We start from the raw sequence: 18,558 nt of genomic DNA, 5'->3' as shown, positions 1-18,558 counted from the left end.
AGCCAGGAAGGAAAGGAGAAGGGTTCGGGGAGGGGGATTTCAAAACAGGTCAGATGGCTCCAGGGCCGGTTTCTTTCTTCGTGCTCCGACTACGTTTCCTTTGGGTACTGGTTGTCCGTAGCGCTCGGAGGATTTGACACTGGCCCGGCATAAATAGCATCGAGCGCTAATAATTGGGCTTTGTTTTAAAATGGGCCACCGCATCTTTCCAAACCTCTCGATTACGACCTAGGCCCAGCCCGTCGGCGAGGAGCGGACTACGGGCCGGGGCTCGGGGATACAGAGGACAAATGCGTGGGAGCGCGTGGGAGCTTGTGGCTGAGCTCGGGGTGCGGGCACCTGGGGGCCTCAGCGACCCAAACCCCGCGGACTGCGAGAGCGTCCCGGCCGGGCGGCGCCGGCGGCAGGGAGGAGGGCTGGGCCGGCGGGCGCTCGGCACAAAGTGTTCCCGAACACCGCGGGGAGGCCCTGCCAAGTTCTCGGCGGGCCTGACGCGGAAACGTAGATAATGAGGCCCAAGGGCGGGACCAGGCGCTCTGCCCCAGCCGGCTCCCAACCGCACTGCCAGCGCCGCACAGTGCGGCGGCCGGGAGGCTTGGGGACAGGAAAACCCGGACGCGCCGATCTACCTGTGGGAACCTCGAGGAGGTGCGCCGCAAGGATCCAGGAGGGATGGATCACTTGGAACCCCACGGTGCTCCAGCGGGAGCTCCGTCGGAGGAACTGGTATTTCTGGCCCCTTCCTCCGAATCTGCAGGTGGAGTGGCAAGGGCTAAACCTCAGCCTTTGTTCAGTGGGACCCATTCTACCGGGCGCAGTGATTTAGAATCTGTGTTAAAATACTCCAACTTTGGGGCCCCTGAGTGGCTCAGTGGGTTAAGCCTCTGCCTTCAGCTCAGGTCATGATCTCAGAGTCCTGGGATCTGCTCAGCAGGGAGCCTGCTTCCCCCTCTCTCTGCCTGCTTCTCTGCCTACTTGTGATCTCTCTCTGTCAAATAAATAAATAAAATCTTTTTAAAAAAAATACTCAACCTTCTCTGGGCATCTGGCCCGTTCAGTCGGTAGAACATGCAACTTTTGATCTCCAGGTTGTGAGTTCCGGCCCCGTGTTGGGTGTGAGAACGTTATTATTTTTTTTTTAATCTTAAAAAAAAAAAAAAGCCCTCAAACTTCTCAATAACTTTTGGACATAAGTATTAGTATGCACTTTCTGGGTTGGGGAAACTGAGGCTGGGAAGGTAGGTAAGGATGCCTAGCACTAGGAGCCACTGAGTCAGTACGTCATGCTTGCTCAAAACTCGGGTCACTGGTGTAGCTGGAGTCCCAGCCATTCACTTGTCTGGTTTTGGTATGAATTGGTGAGAGCTAGGGGATGTGGGGGCTAGCGCAGTCAGGGAACCTGGCTCCCACAGGGCTGGGGGGTGGGGGGGTCTCCTGCTACAGTTGTGTAGGCATAAACTTGTTTCCACCACCAGTGTGGGCTCTATTGCTGACCATGCACACCCATGGTTTCCTATTCTGTAAAGTCTCAGGCTTGTGACCCAATGGGTAAGACAGGATCTGAAGCTGGTAACTGCTTGGTCAATATTAGTCATTATTGGGTATCTGGGTGGCTCAGTTGTTAAGCGTCTGCCTTCTGCTTAGGTCATGATCCCAGGGTCCTGGGATTGTGCCCCGCATTGGGCTCCCTGCTTGGTGGGAAGCCTGCTTCTCTCTCTCTCTCCCCCCTCCCCCCGCTTGTGTTCTCTCTCTTGCTGTGTCTCTGTCTGTCAAGTAAAATCTTTAAAAAAAATATTAGTCATTAATACAGACAGGAAGACAGACAGTGACTGGAGAATCGTAAACTAAAAGGGGACACAGCAGAAGAGAGGGAAAGCTGAGTGATAGTAAAAATTGTTTTATTGGCACATAGCTGACATACTGTGTTTTGTTAGTTTCAGGTGCACAACATAGCAATGGGACAGTTCTCTGTATCACAAAATGCTTGTCACAATAAGTATAATCCCATCTGTCACCATATGTTGTCACAGTATTATTGACTATATTCCCCATACTGTCCTTTTCATCTCTAGGACTGGTTTGTTTTATAATTGGAAGTCTGTCCCTCTTATTTATTTTTTAAAAGATTTTATTTAGGGGCACCTGGGTAGCTCAGTGGGTAAGCCTCTGCCTTCAGCTCAGGTCATGATCTCAGGGTCCTGGGGTTGAGCCCTGCATTGGGCTCTCTGCTCATCAGGGAGCCTGCCTCCCCCTACTCCTTTGCCTGCCCCTGCCTACTTGTTATTTCTATCTGACAAATAAATAAATAAATAAGTAAAATCTTTAAAGAAAAGATTTTATTTATTTGTCAGAGAGAGAGAGAGTGTGTGCACAAACAGGGGGAACACAAGCAGGCAGAGGGAGAAGCAGGCTCCCCGCTGAGCAAGGAGCCCGATGTGGGACTCCATCCCAGGTTCCGGGGATCATGACCTGAGCTGAAGGCAGACACCCTGCTGACTGAGCCACCCAGTCACCCCAAGTTTGTACCTTTTAGTCCCCTTCACCTACTTCCCTCATCCTCTCAGCCCCCTCCCTTCTGGCCACCACGAATTTGTTCTCCGTATTTATGAGTCTGTTTCTGGTTTTTAATTTGTTCATTTGTTATTTTGTTTTGTTTTTAAGGCAAGATGGATAGCAAAAATGGGAACATTTTGCCAAGAAAAAACCAGCCAAACCTAGGTGTTTGGGAGGGTGAACATTGTAGAGAAAGGGGCCTGTGGGGCACCTGGGTGGCTCAGTCCATTAAGCATCTGACTCTTGATCTCAGCTCAGGTCTCCATCTCAGGGTCTTGAGTTCAAGCCCTGCTTTGAACCTACTTAAAATAAAAAAGGGAGGGAGGGAGGGAGGAGGGAAGACCAGCTGTGTTAAATACAAAAGGAGCATAGTTCCATGGAAGAATGGAGAGAAGTCTAGAACAGACAGGGCAGAAATCAAAGGACGGGGCATGGTGATGTGGAGAGGTTGGCAGCCAGAGCTCAGGGATCCAGAGACTTTGGTGAGCACTTGCATCCTTACCCTAAGTCCTTGGGAGCGTTCCTATCTTTATCCTAAGCCACCAAAATGTTGTTAGCAGATGAGCGAGGCAATCAGGTATGTGTTGGTGATAGACTGGCCTGGCCGCTGATTGTCACTGGACTGGAGGGGTCAAATGAGGGTCCAGGATTTTATACCCAAAAGAAGTGAAAGCAGGGACTCAAACAGATACTTGTCAGACAATATTTTCTGCAGCATTATTCACAATAGCCCAAAGGTAGAAGCAACCCCAGTACCCATTGTCAGAGGAGTAGATGAACAAAATGTGGACTAGTATTCAGCCATGAAAAAGAATGATTTCTGATTCCTGCAAACATTGTACAAGGTGAAACAAGCCAGAACACAAGATGATAAACACGTATGATTCCACTTACATGAACTATCTAGAAAAGGCAAATTCATGGAGACAGAAAGTGAACTGGAGGTTACTAAAAGAAGGGAGAATGGAGAATTAGTGCCTAATGGGTCCATAGCTGCCGTTTGGGGGTAATGGCAAAGTTCTGGAAATAGATAGTGGAGATGGTTGCCCAACATGGTGAATGTAATTAACACCACTGAATTGTACCCTTAAAATGGCAAATTCTATAGGTTTTTACAACTTCAGAAAATTTATAATGTAGTATTCCAAAAAACATCAAACGGTATGCTTTAAATGGGTGGGTTGCACAGTATGTGAATTATATCTTCATAAAACTGTTTTTTTTTTTTAAATCAAACAGTAAGAACATCAGAGTGGCTCCAAGGGGATGGCTGGGGGAAGTGCAGCCAGGAGGCTATCTTTGGGGCTGGGGCTTTGTAGGCCCACAGAGAAAGGGCAAGTAGCCAAATTGGAAAGGTCTTGGGAGGGAGTTGACCCTCCAGGGAGTTGGGGAGGCACCTGGGTGACCAGGCTGTCGTGGGACACAGGAGAGAGGAACCTGGAAGACGATTCCTGACTGCCCTCCACTTTCCCCCTCAGCTGCTTGTTGTACAGCCAGATTTTAATCCTAATCTGATCTCTTTAAGAATTTTGGAATCTTGAGAGAAAATTAAAGAATTCTATTTATCTTCCTCGCTGGATCCCACACTTCCAAGTCCCTTTGGGTCCCCACCAAATGGAAACCACTTACTGCCTATGCCCTCATTTCCCCCCCCCTCTAAATATTATAGTCAAACACCTCAACTCTGGGGCACCACAAAAACTCTATGGACAGGAAAATGGGGGGAAAACACACACTTCAAAGAGAGGGAAGCTCTTGTAAAATCAATGTGGGGTGTGAAGAAAAACGACCTTTCTCACCAAGCCCCGCAAGAGGGCTTCTGAACCGTCACTTCTCACTGTGTCCCTTTGAGACAGGTACTACCCAGGATCCAGCTACATCATTCTCTCTGGCCCTAGCGCAACATGAAAACTTGGGGTTTCTTGTCCAAAAATTATGAAGAATTTCAAGATAGCAACAGCAGAGCTTGTGAGCCAAGTGTGGGCTCTTCGAGCATGTGGTCTGGAGCAATGGCAAAAGTCACGTCCCCGTGAAGCTGGCCGTGATGCGACGATTGTCTCTAGATCTCAGACATGGAAACTGACCACATGAACTCCCACACATCATATGGGGCAGAATCTGAAGCTTTCTTAACCAGCGAAGACACAGAAATCTGGGATGGATGCTGGTATGGAGTAAAAGCATTCCTTTCAATGGGATGGACCATTGTGTGGTCTTTTTTTTTTTTTTTTAATTTTACTTATTTACTTGACAGCGAGAGAGAGAGAGAGATCACAAGTAGGCAGAGAGGCAGGCAGAGAGAGAGAGAGAGGGAAGCAGGCTCCCTGCCAAGCAGAGAGCCCAATGCGGGACTCGATCCCAGGACCCTGAGATCATGACCTGAGCCGAAGGCAGCGGCTTAACCCACTGAGCCACCCAGGTGCCCCACCATTGTGTGGTCTTGCTGGTCCTTGCACACAGGTGTGAGAAGTGTCTCTGTCCTGGCCACCTCCATTCTGTGTAAGAGACATCCTTTGCGGGACATGGTTAATCCCATGCTTTCCCCCCTCCCCTGTCCAATTTTGAAGAAATCCCGTCCATTCTTTCCAGCTCTAAGGGACATGCCTCTTTTCTTCCTTTTTTGAGACCCTGGCTCCTTCCCTTCCTGCAGAGCCAAGCCTGTATTGGAGGCTGTGTTTTGTGCTGCGTGCTCGGACTCCAGCCCTGCACCTGACCTCTGTCTCCCACACCATCAAGGTAAAGTTCTGGCCTTTCAGCAAAGACAGGCAGCAGCCATTCTCAGAAGACACAAGCCACTGTTTGTCGGCCTCAAAGAAACCAACCTTTCAGCCCATGAGAGTGAAGCCGAATGTTGTCCAGAGCTAAAAAGGCTTATTTTTAGAAAGCAACAAACGGTGGTTTGTTTATAGAGCTGGCACCAAGGAGCGACATCAAAAGCAGAGCCTGCTCACTGAGGACTGAAGGCTGGGGAGGCACTAGGAAGGCTGTGTGGGGGATGTTGGCCCTGAAGCCTATGGAAGGAGGAGTTTAAGAATGTGCCAACTGGTGTCTGTACGGCAGCCCGTCCAAGGTCAAAGGCATCAATGGCAATAGTGTCCACTCTGCCACACAAGAAGCATTTGACCTCCCTGCCCTCATGTTCCCCACATGCAAAATGAAAAGCTTGGGCTGTGAAGTATGTTTTGGGCTCCAAAAGCCCATAACTTATTTAAATTAGATGTAGGATTCCAGGAAATTGGGCTAAATCTATCTGAGTCCTTGACCTTCTTCGATGTTTTCTCAAATGCATTGTTTCATTCATTTCTGTATAGACTACCAGTTTGTTTCGATACCAGTCATATTTTTCTCTTTCTAAAAGAAGAATGCAATGCATGCAAACTTCTGGGGGTTCTTAGAGCACTGGAAATGAGTGAATTCTGAGCCACAGGAGATTCCAGGGTGAAAATTCCCAGAGCTCTATTTCTGAAAGAGAGCACATGCTTCTGTCTCAAGACTAGAAGGTTCTGGGTCCTCAGAGAAGCTCTAAGGTTGCTCCCTGATGCCTTCAGCAGACACTGCAGGAAGCTGGGTCTGCCTGAGAGAGACCCCAGTTTGCACCTGGGACCCCTACCCTCCTCTCCATCCTCTTGTCCTTTTGTCCCTTCCCTGCTGGGGCCTAGGCGCCCTTCCTACCCAGCTGTCTGCCATCAGAAAGGAAAGCGTGCTGATGGAAGGAAGCTCCATAGTATGTTGGAAAGAAGCATGAGTAGCCCTAAAAACCAAGCTTGCCCTGCAGGCTGGCGGAGTGTAGGGCAATGGCTAGTTGTATGGGTCCTGTGGTCCGACCTCAGGCACAACTGTTCGAATCCCAGCTCTTATGTGTGGATAATGGTGCTGTTTAGAGTTAATATAGCCAAAAGACTAGTCAGAGTAGAAGCCTCATCGATGGTAGCCAAGAAAATAAATATAGCCATTTCGTGGGAGAGTTAGCGTATTATTTTTATTAAGCCTCAGACAGTGTTTGGTTTCCATTTGAACCACTGGAACTGTCCCTGTGACCGAATACACTTTCCTTTCTTAGATAAGGATGAAAGTAGTTTCCAACGTATCCATCTCAATGACAGTGGCCCTGGTCCCCTCGTGGGACACCGAAATGGGTTTTAATAACATATTTTTGTTTTCCTTTTCCTGTGAACTGGCTAGGACATCGTCCCTGATCCTGGTTTTTGAATATTCTCCTTTTCTCTCCACCTCTGGTCCACTTTGTCAGTCTCCTCAGAACTGGCTCACCTCCTCCCCCTCTTCCTCTGCCCAGAATCATCCCTGTCCCCCAACCCACGATGACACACCTGAGTTCTTGACACCTGGCTTTCCTCTGAAATGACAGCCAAACCCGACGCCTCCTCCAGAACTTTTTCTTCTTGCAAAACTGAAACTCTGTCACCATTAAACACGAGCTGTCCAGTCACCTCTCCTTCCAGAACCTCACAAACACTATTCTACTTTCTGTCTTTATGAGCTTGACTACCTTAGGTGCCCATATAGGTGGAATCATACAGTAGATGTCCTTTTGTGGCTGGCTTGTTTTACGTAGCATAACGTCCTCAAGACTCATCCGTGTTGTAGCACGTGTCCGAGTCTCCTTCTTTTTCAAGGCCGAGTAACATTCCGCCCGTTGTATGTATGCATTACCTTACCCCCTCCAGGGACTTCGCTCTCCCCTAAAGAAGAAAAGGGAGTGGTCACACACATGCCCAGTTGGTTTCCCTTTGGTCAGCAGCGGTAAAAACCCTTCAGCAAAAACCTCAGGAAGGTGAGCGCTGGGGAGCCCAGGACTGTTGCAGAGGCTCTGGGGAGGGGAGACACCTCAGCTTCCCAAGGTCCAGCTCCTGCACACCAGGCAAGGAAATGCCACAAGGATCTGTCCAATGGCGCCCTCTGTAGGTGAAAAGCTCAATTTATATCAGTAATGGTGACAGGAGCCCATGAATTTCAAAAATCATTATTTATTGTGGTCAAATATGCATAAGGTAAAATTTACCATTCTAGCCATTTTTAAGTACAGAGTTGAGTGGTCTTCAGTACATCTGTATGGTTATGCAACCATCCCGTCCATCCACCTCCAGATCTTTGTCATCCTCAAAAACACGTTAAGCACCAAGCCCCATGTCCCCTTCCTTCCGTCCCCAGCAACCACCATTCTACTTTCCGTGTCTATGACTTTGTCGACGCTCAGTACCAACCAGTATTTGTCCTTTTGTAACTGGCTTATTTCACTTAGGATAGTGTCCTCAACATTAGCTATGCCGTAGCAGGTGTCAGAATGTCCCTCCTTTCTGATGTTGAACAATATTCCATCCTATGGATATATCACATTTTGTTTATACCGTCATCTATCCACGGACACTTGGGTACCTTTCATCTCTTGGGTATAGCGAGTAATGCCGCTATGAATACAGGTGTACGCAAAAAAAAAAAAAATTTTTTTTAATTTAAATGGTCATTCCCAAGAGAGAGTGTACCAAAAGGAAAAAAAAATTCAAAGTCCATTGTTAGGAATGCAGAATCAACAAAAGTGAGTTCCAATTAAGGACACAGAGCAGAGGTTGCAGAACTTAGTTCATGGTGCCCTTAATGCCTCATTGGTTTTTCACAGAACCTCTATGTCAAAACAAAAACAAGAACAAAAACCTGAACTGCTCTGTTGATTAAATAGCTAGAGCCAAACTTAATAAAAAGTATTTATGCTCCAACAATTTATTGTTTGGGAGACGATACGTATTTATTGAAAGGAAGTATTTTTAATGTATTCTTACATAACTGGTATAGGAAAGATGTTAGGGTTTGAAGCCGACAGCCGGAAAGAATTCTTGAGACATTTTTGGTGCAAAAAGATGGTTTTATTAAAGCACGGGGACAGGATCTGTGGGCAGAAGGAGCTGCACTGGGGTCATGAGGAGTGGCCAGTGATATACTTGCAAGTTGGGAGGGGTTTCGGGAGAGCCTAAGTCTCTGAGGAATTTTGGAATCAAGCAACACAGCCTAATGTTGAAACCATGAGCTACCTTGTGTTAGTAGTTTGCAACAAATGTCAGGAATTGCTGTATTTCCTTTAACTTATAAAAATATTCCAACTCGAGAGTCTCCTGTAGCGTTCTCAGTCCTTTGGAACCCCAGTTTGGGAACCGCAAACCCAGATGATTCAAATACAGTGAAGACCTCACCTTGCTAGTTCAAGGGCTCCGTGAGTGGTTCCCACCTGACTCTCCAGCTGACCTTGATTACATGCACACCAGCCTCCGTGCTGTTTCTGGATCTCTCTGATCTTCCACCTCAGGGCCTTTGCATTTTCTGTAGCTCCTACCTAGAATGTTCTTTCTTCATGGGTTGCCATGGTTTTTCTCCCTAATCTTTCAGCGTCTGCCCTTCTCTGTCCACGCCAATCACCATGACCCACCATAGGTATCTTCAGAGCATTCATGGCGACCTGCCCGCCATTCTATCCGTCTTCCTGCACTCTGGGTGATTTGCCCAAAACAAGCCCCTCTGAAAATACAATTAGGTCGGAAATTAGTGATCCAGGAATGGGGATGCCATTACATCCCCAAATGGCAATGGGGATGTAATTCAATGTTAACAAATGCAAAAAGAGGTAAACTGAAACATAAAGACCAATGACAGTAAAGGGAATAACGCAAATGGGCAGCATTGTCACAATTTAAACCAGCAAGCCAGGGACACTCTGAGAGGGGATGTGAGCGGAGGAGAAGACAGTGTTGCGGCACTGAGCTGCTCCGAGACCTCAAAATCCAGAAGGCTGCTGGGCATGTGAGGGAATACTTCCACCTCCTGAGGGAGAAAGCACAAAGTCACATTACTAAGGGCATACACACCAGGGCCGGGAGGGATTTGTGGCCATATTCTGCTATCTACCGCACCATCTTTTTCCTTTGGGTTTTTGGTGCCCCTTATTCTGTGACAGATTTTTGACCCAGTTGTTTCCATTAAAGAGTACTGATTCTAGGGGTGCGTGGGTGACTCAGTGGGTTAAGTGTCTGCCTTTGGCTCAAGTCATGATCCTAGCATCAGGCTCCCTGCCCAGCGGGGAGCCTGCCTCTCCCTCTCCCTCTGCCTGCCACTCCGCCTATGTGTGCTCTCTTTCTCTCTCGCTGTCAAGCAAATAGATGAAATCTTAAAAAAAAAAAAAAAAGGAGTGATTGTAAAAACTACTTAAAACTCCCTCTCCTTCTCCTGTTCTCTCTCTCTCTCTCATACACACACACACACACACACTCTCTCTCTCTCTCTCTCTCTCTCTCTCACACACACACACACACACACACACGCACACACGGTCCACAAAACATTCTCCCTTCCTTCTGGAGGTTTTATGGTACATGATTATCACTGAGCAGTTTTTTACAATTAAATTTAAATGGCTAATTGAGACCATTCTTCCGCCACTGATTAGGACAGGGGTGGGGCAGCACTGTGTAAGTATTCGGGATAATATTTATTCAGCCTCCCGAGTGTTCTGGGCAGACTTGGTGACCTTAACCAGTTCCTTTAGCCTCCTTGGCCACTGCTCCTACGACACCCACAACAACTCTCTGTCTCGTGTCAGGAACAGCAAAATAACACAGAGGAGGCTAGTCAGAGAAATGCTCAACACACGTGGGGTTGTCAGCAACTATATCGACAATGGCTGCATCACCAGATTTCGAGAAAGTGGGGCCATCTTCCAGCTTCCCGCCCTGCCTGCCGCCAACCCACTCCAACAGCAATCCATCTCTTTCAGCCCAGCACGCTTGCAAGCAGTGTGAGCTGTGAGAGAATCCAGAACAGGCGCATAGCCAGCACCGATTTGGTCTGGATGGTTCGGGATAATCGCCCGAACCGCGCAACCAGCTGCTTGCCTTGGTGGGTCATTTTTGCTCTCACCAGACAGGTTGTCACGAGGAACATTTTTGACAGGGGCATTCTTGGCATTGAAGCCCACGTTGTCCCCAGGAAAAGCTGGAGAGTCAAGACTTCATGGTGCATTTCACACACTTGACTTCAGTTATAATGTTGACTGGAGCAAAGGTGACCATCACGCCAGGTCTGAGAACACCAGACTCCACCTGGCCCACAGGGACAGCACCAATACCTCTAATTTTGTGGATGTCCTAGAGGGCCAGACCAAAGGGCTTGCCGGTTGGATGAGTTGTGGCAGAATGTCATGCGGATTTTCACGTAGCTAGGTCCCACTGGCATTTCCATCTTTATGGGTGACTTTCCATCCCTCGAACCAAGGCGTGTTAGCACTTGGCTCCAGCATGTTGTCACCGTTCCAACCAGAAATTGGCACAAAATGCTACTGTGTCGGGGTTGTAGCCAACTTTTTAAAATGTAGGTGCTGACTTCCTTAACGATTTCCACATACCTCTTCTGGCTGAAGAAATTCCTCTTGTTAATGTCAGTAATTAGTTGTTTCATGCCCAGTGTGTAAGCCAGAGGGCATTCTCATGGGTCTGCCCATTCTCGGAGATACCTGCTTCAAAGTCACCGACACCAGCAGCAACAATTAGGACAGTACAGTCAGCTTGAGAGGTGCTGTGATCACGTTTTTGATAAAGTCTCCATGTCCTGGGGCATCAATGCTGGTCACGTAATACTTGCTGGTCTCCAATTTCCACGGAGAGATATCAATGGTGATACCAGTTTATTGTTCAGCTTTCAGCATACCCAAGCCCCAAGCATCCTTGAAGGGCCCCTTTCCCATCTCAGAAGCCTCTCTTTAATTCTTTAATGCTTCTCTTGTCGATCCTACCTCACGTGTCGATCAGATGACCAGTAGGGAAGACTTGCCTGATCTACGTGTCCAGTGATGATGGTGTTGATAGGAACCTTTCCTTTCCCATCCGGCTTAGCTTCAGCAATGGTTTTCACAATACCCGCGTTCTGATGGCAAATCCGTCGCAAAATCGTGGTGCCATGTTTCTTGTGCGTCAAGTCGCTATATAGGCAGAGGTCTTCGTTTCAAATAAACTTTTTGGGATGGAATATTCCAGACTTACAGAAAAGTCAAAAAGAGAGGGATTCTGTACATCATCACCCAGTTTCCTGTAATATCTGTACTTTGCATGCTTATATGGTACATTTGTTAAAACTAAGAAACCTCATTGGTACACTGTTACTAAGTAAAGCCCAGACTGGATTTACAGTTCACCAGCTTTTCCCTTGAGGTTCTTTTTCTGTTCCAGGATCCAGTCCAGGGTATCGAAGTGCATTGTGCTGTTCTGTCTCCCTGGTCTTAACTGATCTGTGACAAGTCTTTCCTTGTTTGTCGTGACCTTGACAGTTTTAAGGTACAGGTGATGTATTTTTTTAGGCTGTCCTTCAATTTGGATCTGTCTGACATCTTTCGTGTGATTGGGCTGGGGTTAAGGGTCTGGGAAGGGATATGACAAAGGTGACGTCCTTCTCATTTGTCACGTCAAGGGTACGTGATAGCAATGGAACTTATCGCTGCGGATGTTAACCTTGACCACGCAGTTAAGGTAGTGCTGGCCATGTTTCTCCACGATGACTCACCAATTTCCCTCTGTCCTAATCTAATCTTTGGAAGTTACTCACGAAGTCTCCAGTGGTGGGGGTGTGTGTTTGAATTAAGCTCCATTTCTTGGAGCAGGGAATATCTACATATATTATCTGGATTATTTTTGTAAGAAGGATTTGTAAGGAAACATACTTTGTAAGGAAGATTTTCTCCCCCATTTATTTATTCGATCATTTTTTATATCAGTACAGACTTAGGTATATTTGTTTTATACTGTAGAGGATAATCTCATGCTATGTTCATTATTTTGTCACTTAGATTCTTTCACTGGGAATTATTTCAGGTTGGTTTCTGTGTCCCTTTGACTTATTCCTCCTCCCCTCTGCCCACCCCCATTTTTTCCTCCCATGTTTGTACTTTATGATGCTATGAGATGCTCCAGGCTCATTTCATGCGCTCTCTCTCCCAGCCATAGAATCAGCCACTTCTCCAGGGAGTTCTGGTTCCTTTTATTTGCTAATGATATTAAAAACCAAGATCAGGGGCCCCTGGGTGGCTCAGTCAGTTAAGCATCTGCCTTTGGCTCAGGTCATGATCCTGGGGTCCTGGAATCCAGTCCCATGTCAGGCTCCCTGCTCCAGGCTGGGGTAGGGGGTGAGAGGCGTCTGCTTCTCCCTCTGCCCCTCCCCCTCATGCGCGTACATGTGCACACGTGCTCTCTCTCTCTCCCCCTCTCTCGCACAAAAATAAATAAAATCTTTAAAACAAAAACAAACACAAAAACCAAGATCTGAGCACCAGATGTGGTAATTACTACTGGAGTGCCTCTACTTCTAGGTCCCATCAGTGAACAGAGCTAAGAAATATATGCAAGCAGAATACATGTGTTCACGTACTTCTGTATCTATCCATCTCTGTTCATACTCAGCTAAACATGAGATCATACTGATGTCTCTAATTCTGATCCAGTCCCACAGGGTTCTTTCTACCCCAGCCTTCCTGGTTGTATGTAACTTTCCTCTCCGACGGTGGGAAGCCTGGCCCGCATTATCCCCCGTCCTTTTACTTATTTGTTCAACCCCAGAAAACACACACAGCAGTTTGGGAGCTGTTAACCCATACTGCCATAACATGGCTCTGTTTTTGAGTCTGTGTTCTGTTCCCCTGGGCTATTTGTCAGGTCTCTTACCATTACCAGTGTAATTTGATTATTAAAACCTTGAATATGTCTTCGTGCACGATAAGGAAGACCCCATTATTCTTTTCGACTTAATCATTCACAGACTTTTATTTTTCCATACAAAGTTATCAGGATTTTTTGAGTTTCTTAATTTTGACTGAAATGGCAGCTTGATTTAGGAAGAGTTAACAGATTTACAAAGTGAAGACATTCTTCTATAAACATAATACGGCTCTTCATTCGGTTAGACAGTCTTTCACAATGTTCTCCTTAACCATGCTGTGCAGTATTTTTTAGTTTAATTCTGAGATAATTCCGTGGTTTTTGCCCTCTTTGTGAATGGTGTCTTATTTTCTACTAGTTTTTTTTATAAGAAAGCATTTTTATTTATTTTTCTTTATTTGTCATTTAAATTCAATTAATTCACATGTAGTGTCTTATTAGTTTCAGAGGTAGAGTTTAGTGATTCATCTACTATATTTTTGAACTAGCTATTGCTAAAATAGAGGTGATGATGTTGAGGTGGTAATTTGATCTCACTTCTGACAACCTTGTGCAACTCCAGTTAGTGTTTCTGTTGAATTTTCTAAGTAGATGACAGTTTTATCTCTGTTAATTCTTTCATATTTTTGTTTTTGTTGTTGTCGTTCTTACCTCATCTCATTACCCAAGACCTTTAGTAACAGAGAGCAGCACAGAAAATGGGCATCCCTGTCTTTTCTATTATTCTCAGTCACAGTTCAAGGGCACCAACAGTTTTTCTATTACACATGATGGTTGCTGCAGGCTTATTGTACACACAGTCATTATCAAGTTAAGGAAGATTTTTCTATTCCTAGTTTTATGGGGATTTTAAAAATCATAGAGATTTTTTTCAAATGTATTTTTTTAAAGATTTTATTTAGTTATTTCAGAGAGAGAGAGAGAGAACACAAGTGGGAAGTGGGGGGTAGAGAAAGAGGGAGAGGGAGAAGCAGTCTCCTCGATGAGTGGGGAGCCCGACACAGGGCTCAATCTTAGGACCTCAGGATCATGACCTGAGCCAAGGCAGATGCCTAACCGACTGAGCCACCCAGGCACCCCTCGAATGTTTTTTCCATCTGTTGAGATAATTATTGGCTTTTCTGCTTTAATCCATTAATGTGGTAAATGACATAGACTTGATACTAAGCCATTCTTGTATTTCTTGTTTTTAAAGGACAGGGTTGGTTCAGGTTAGCTAATATTTTATTTACACACATTTATGTCCATAAGTGAAATAAGCCCACTATTTCCTTACTTTGTATTATCTTTAGCTAGTTTTGCATTTAAGTTCTATTAGCCTTATTAAGATGTTAGGATGCTTTCCTTCTCTATTATTTTATGGGCCAAACTGAGTAAAATAGAGATTATCTGTTTCCTAAAAGATTGCTACCATTTACCTGAAAAATCCTCTGTACCTTGAGAAAAATTAGATTATCATGTGATTTTATTCAATGTCATTTAATTTGATTCTTTTATTTATTTATTAATTTTATTTAATATCATTTTCCTTTATTTAATATCATTTAATTTAGTTTAATTAATTCTATTGAAACTTTCTGGTGCCTTATGTGCCAATTTTGGTATTTTTGTCCTTTTCTAGAAATATATCTGTTCCTTTTTGTTTTGAAAGTTTTTGAGAATAGTTGTTTGTAATTTTTTTTATTATTTAAAATCCTGCCATGGGTTTGTTTACTTAACCTAAAAAACAAGAACAGGGGTGCCTGGGTGGCTCAGTGGGTTAAAGCCTCTGCCTTCCACTCAGGTCGTGGTCCCACGGTCCTGGGATCGAGCCCCGAGTTGGGCTCTCTGCTCGGCGGGGAGGCTGCTCTCTCTCACTCTCTGCCTGCCTCTCTGCCTCCTTGTGATCTCTGTCTGTCAAATAAATAAATAAATAGATAGACAAAATCTTAAAACAAAACAAAACAAAACAAAAACGAACAGCTTTTGGAGTCTTGATATTCTTTAGTGTTGTTGTTACTGTTGTTTTTTTCTCTTTGCAACCAATTTCCCTCCTTCTTTTTGCTTCTTTTCCCTTCTTACTTCTTTGGCTTGTCTCTGTTCTACTTTTTCCAGTTCTTGATCTGAACATGCATTATTAATTATTAGCTCATTTGTTTTCAATTGTTCTTGATTTCTGACAAAAGTATTTTAAGCTATAAATTTTCCTTCTAGCACTATGCCCCACAGATTTGATGTATAAAGTGTTCATTTTGCTACATTCCAAATCTTTCGTAACTTCTCATATGCTTCCCAAAGATTACTTAGTAAAAGTTCCCCCCCATGCCCCCAGCATTATGGGGTTTTAAAAAACCTATCCTGTTATTATCAAGGTTAGATTTTACTGCTTGGTGTTTCGAGGATATGGTCTGTAAAGGTTGATTTTTTTTTTTTTTTTTTTTTTTTAGTTTATTGGGACCTCCTTTTTGGCCTAGAATGTGGTCCGTTTTTATGACTTTCATATTATTTCGAAAGAACACATATTCTCTGTAGGTATAAAGTCCATTACTATCTATCAATTTGAATGCATTGTTATTTAAATATTCTATATTTTCTCACATTTCTGTGTAATAATAAGATGGTAGGCTGGTCTCCATAATATCTTTAAAATTTATCATTTGATATTTTACTGTCTAAATTGGATATGAATTTTGCTACATTTTGTAGTTCAAACAATAGGGCTGTCAATTCAATAACCTAGTACTTTGAGTGGTCTGGTCTAAGACCCTTGTCACTAACATATTTATCGAGGACTAGACTCTTGTATGTATTGTCCTGGTAGAATCAGTGCATCCTTCCTAAATGGATTTGGAAGTCTATTTTTAAAAACTGAGTCATGTCCCCCAATTATAAAATGTAACATATGGGATAACGGCTGGAGTTCACACGCAGATTCACGCACCATGTTCAGAAGCTCCTCTCCTCCTGGCCCATGCCCTCTTCATTTCCCACCACCCCCGCTCCCATTCCCATTCAATGTCACAACTACTAGAAATTCATTTTGGGGGTTGTGATCTCCAGGTGTCCTCTTTTAAAGTATAAAAATATTTTCACAAGTTGGCTACAAATTGCTATTATTCTCCAACTTCTAATGGCAAATGTGTCAGATTTCTCTGTTTTCTGGTGGCTGGCTAGAGATACTTTTGGAAGGGAAGAGGTTATGGGGGAAGGACGGGGATGAAGGTGGACTAGCACAGGGAGGGAACTGCAGAAGGAATACTGCGGAGGGGTGTTTTCCAAGGAGATGACCTCTGGGAGAGCAGCTGGGGCTTTGGGGAGATGGAGGCAACAAAAAGGTGCTGGGCATGCAAGCATGGGGAAGCGGACAAGCAGAGACTGGACTTGGGAGATTCAAGAAGACAAACTTCACATATACCAGTTTTTTATCAAGACGAGCCTCGCACTTACAGCTCATTTATACCATATTGGACAAGAGGGCAACATCTACTTTTCTTCAATTTTGCTTTAGAGAAGAAAGCTCTTGAATAGATCACCTCGGGCTCATGGCGGAATTCTTCATTGCTATTGAACTTGCCAGATGTGTCATGTTCTCAGTGATACTTTAAGTCCTTTGGGGGTAGGTATACCGTGTTACACTTGTTTTTCAATCTACGGCTTTTATTTTATTTTATTATCATCTACAGCTTTTCTTTCTTTTATTTCGATCTACAGCTTGTTGTATCATGCAAAGCACACACATGCAAAGCACAGGTATACTGTGTTACACTTTTTTTCAACCTACAGCTTTTATTTCATTTTATTATTATCTACAGCTTTTATTTCTTTTATTTCAATCTACAGCTGGTGGTATCACGCAAAGCACAAAGCAAATATTGGTGGATATTGGTGTTTTGTTGACTTGAATTGAGAAACTGTAGGTTTACTTATCTTTTCTAGCTTATGGACACAATGTCCTTCACCTGAGACAAAGTGACTGTCTTTGAAAAAATACTTCATTTTGCTCACTGCTACGCATGCCGATGATGGAACTGTCTTGATCTCGATAAGGACTGCACCAAAACATTCATCACCAAAGAGAAAAAAACTTGCATCAGAATGAAGAAATTCCATATCTCTCCTCTCTATGTGAATGCATTAGCAACCTTTTATTCAGATGAAATAATACAGGGTAAGCCATCTTGATAACTTTTTCTTGTGTACAGCAATGTCTACCTCTCACCTTCTGAGTGTCTGCAATAAACATGCTTTAATATGAACTTGATAGGGGCTCTGATTCAGTTTCTCCTTTTACCCCTTTCCAGAATTTGAAATTAAACTTCTAAGATTGAAATAGAAGACACACACACACACACACACACACACACCCCAGTTGTGAGTAAGAAGTATTGACTAGAGATGAATTGGTTGGCTGTTAGAGGTTGGACGCTTCCCTTGGCTAATTCACTACAGTCCAGGGGCCAGTTCACAAGGTTGTAGACTCAAAATCCTGCATCCTGAGGCTTTTTGATCCAAGAGACAAACTTTTAGAATAGGCTGACATTAACCAAGACACTTACTTATTCAATAAATATTTATTGAACCTTGTGATATACCACATCTATTCTAGGTAGTGAGAGTAACACACAGAACTTTGTTTTGTGCCATTATAGAGTGTACATTTTAATAAAGGAGCTTGACAAACAAGTGAATATCTAAGACCACCGGTGGTATTAAAGGCAATAAAGGGAAATAGAAGAGGATAAGAAGGGGAGACATGGATAGGAAGAGCCCACATGAAATGAAAGTATGAGTCATGTGAGGTCCGGGCAGAGTTTCAGGGAGAACAGCAAGTGCAACGACTCCTGAGTGGATACCAGCCTAGAACATCATGAAAACAGTGGTGTTTATCATCAGTAGACTAGAATGTTCTTCGGGGCAAGTAATGCCCTTTCCCTCCATGCAGGCCTTTAATATAGAAAGCCAAGCCATGTCACTACCTGGAGGTTGTTCGGTAAGCCTGATATCTGAACGAGTGGGGTTAGCTAACTGGTAGCAATGATTCACAGCATCAGGCTGGTCTGAAGCATCTAGCCATGTTCCTGAGCCATGCCTCACCAGGTATATCTCTGGAGAAGGCTGGATTGGGCAGGGACAACTTTTTTTTTTTTTCTTTTGCTTTTAAACTAAGGACAGTAACTGGAGTTAGGATAAACTGGGTTAGTGTTTCCAACACTTATTAGCTGGATAATACTGGCACATTCCCTCACCCTCTCTAAGTCTTTGTAAAGAGAGACGATGATTTGCCCAAGGTCACACAGGCAGAAACTGAATATAGGGCTTCTGA

The 18,558-nt window shown here is 44.5% G+C and overlaps 1 long non-coding RNA gene across 2 annotated transcripts; it reads left to right on the top strand.

Annotated features, from left to right (window-relative positions):
- The first annotated feature begins 618 nt into the window (after positions 1–618).
- On the top strand, positions 619–17,470 carry LOC123940020. Of its 2 annotated transcripts, none has more exons than XR_006818022.1 (3): positions 619–757; positions 15,683–15,763; positions 17,172–17,470. It is a non-coding gene; the product is annotated as an uncharacterized LOC123940020 (long non-coding RNA). The 2 variants fall into 2 exon arrangements; XR_006818021.1 differs by having other exon boundaries at positions 15,683–16,851.
- The last annotated feature ends 1,088 nt before the right edge of the window (positions 17,471–18,558 follow it).

Source organism: Meles meles, chromosome 4 (assembly GCF_922984935.1).
Source record: "Meles meles chromosome 4, mMelMel3.1 paternal haplotype, whole genome shotgun sequence".
NCBI lineage: Eukaryota > Metazoa > Chordata > Mammalia > Carnivora > Mustelidae > Meles > Meles meles.
This window is presented reverse-complemented; position numbering and strand designations above follow the sequence as displayed.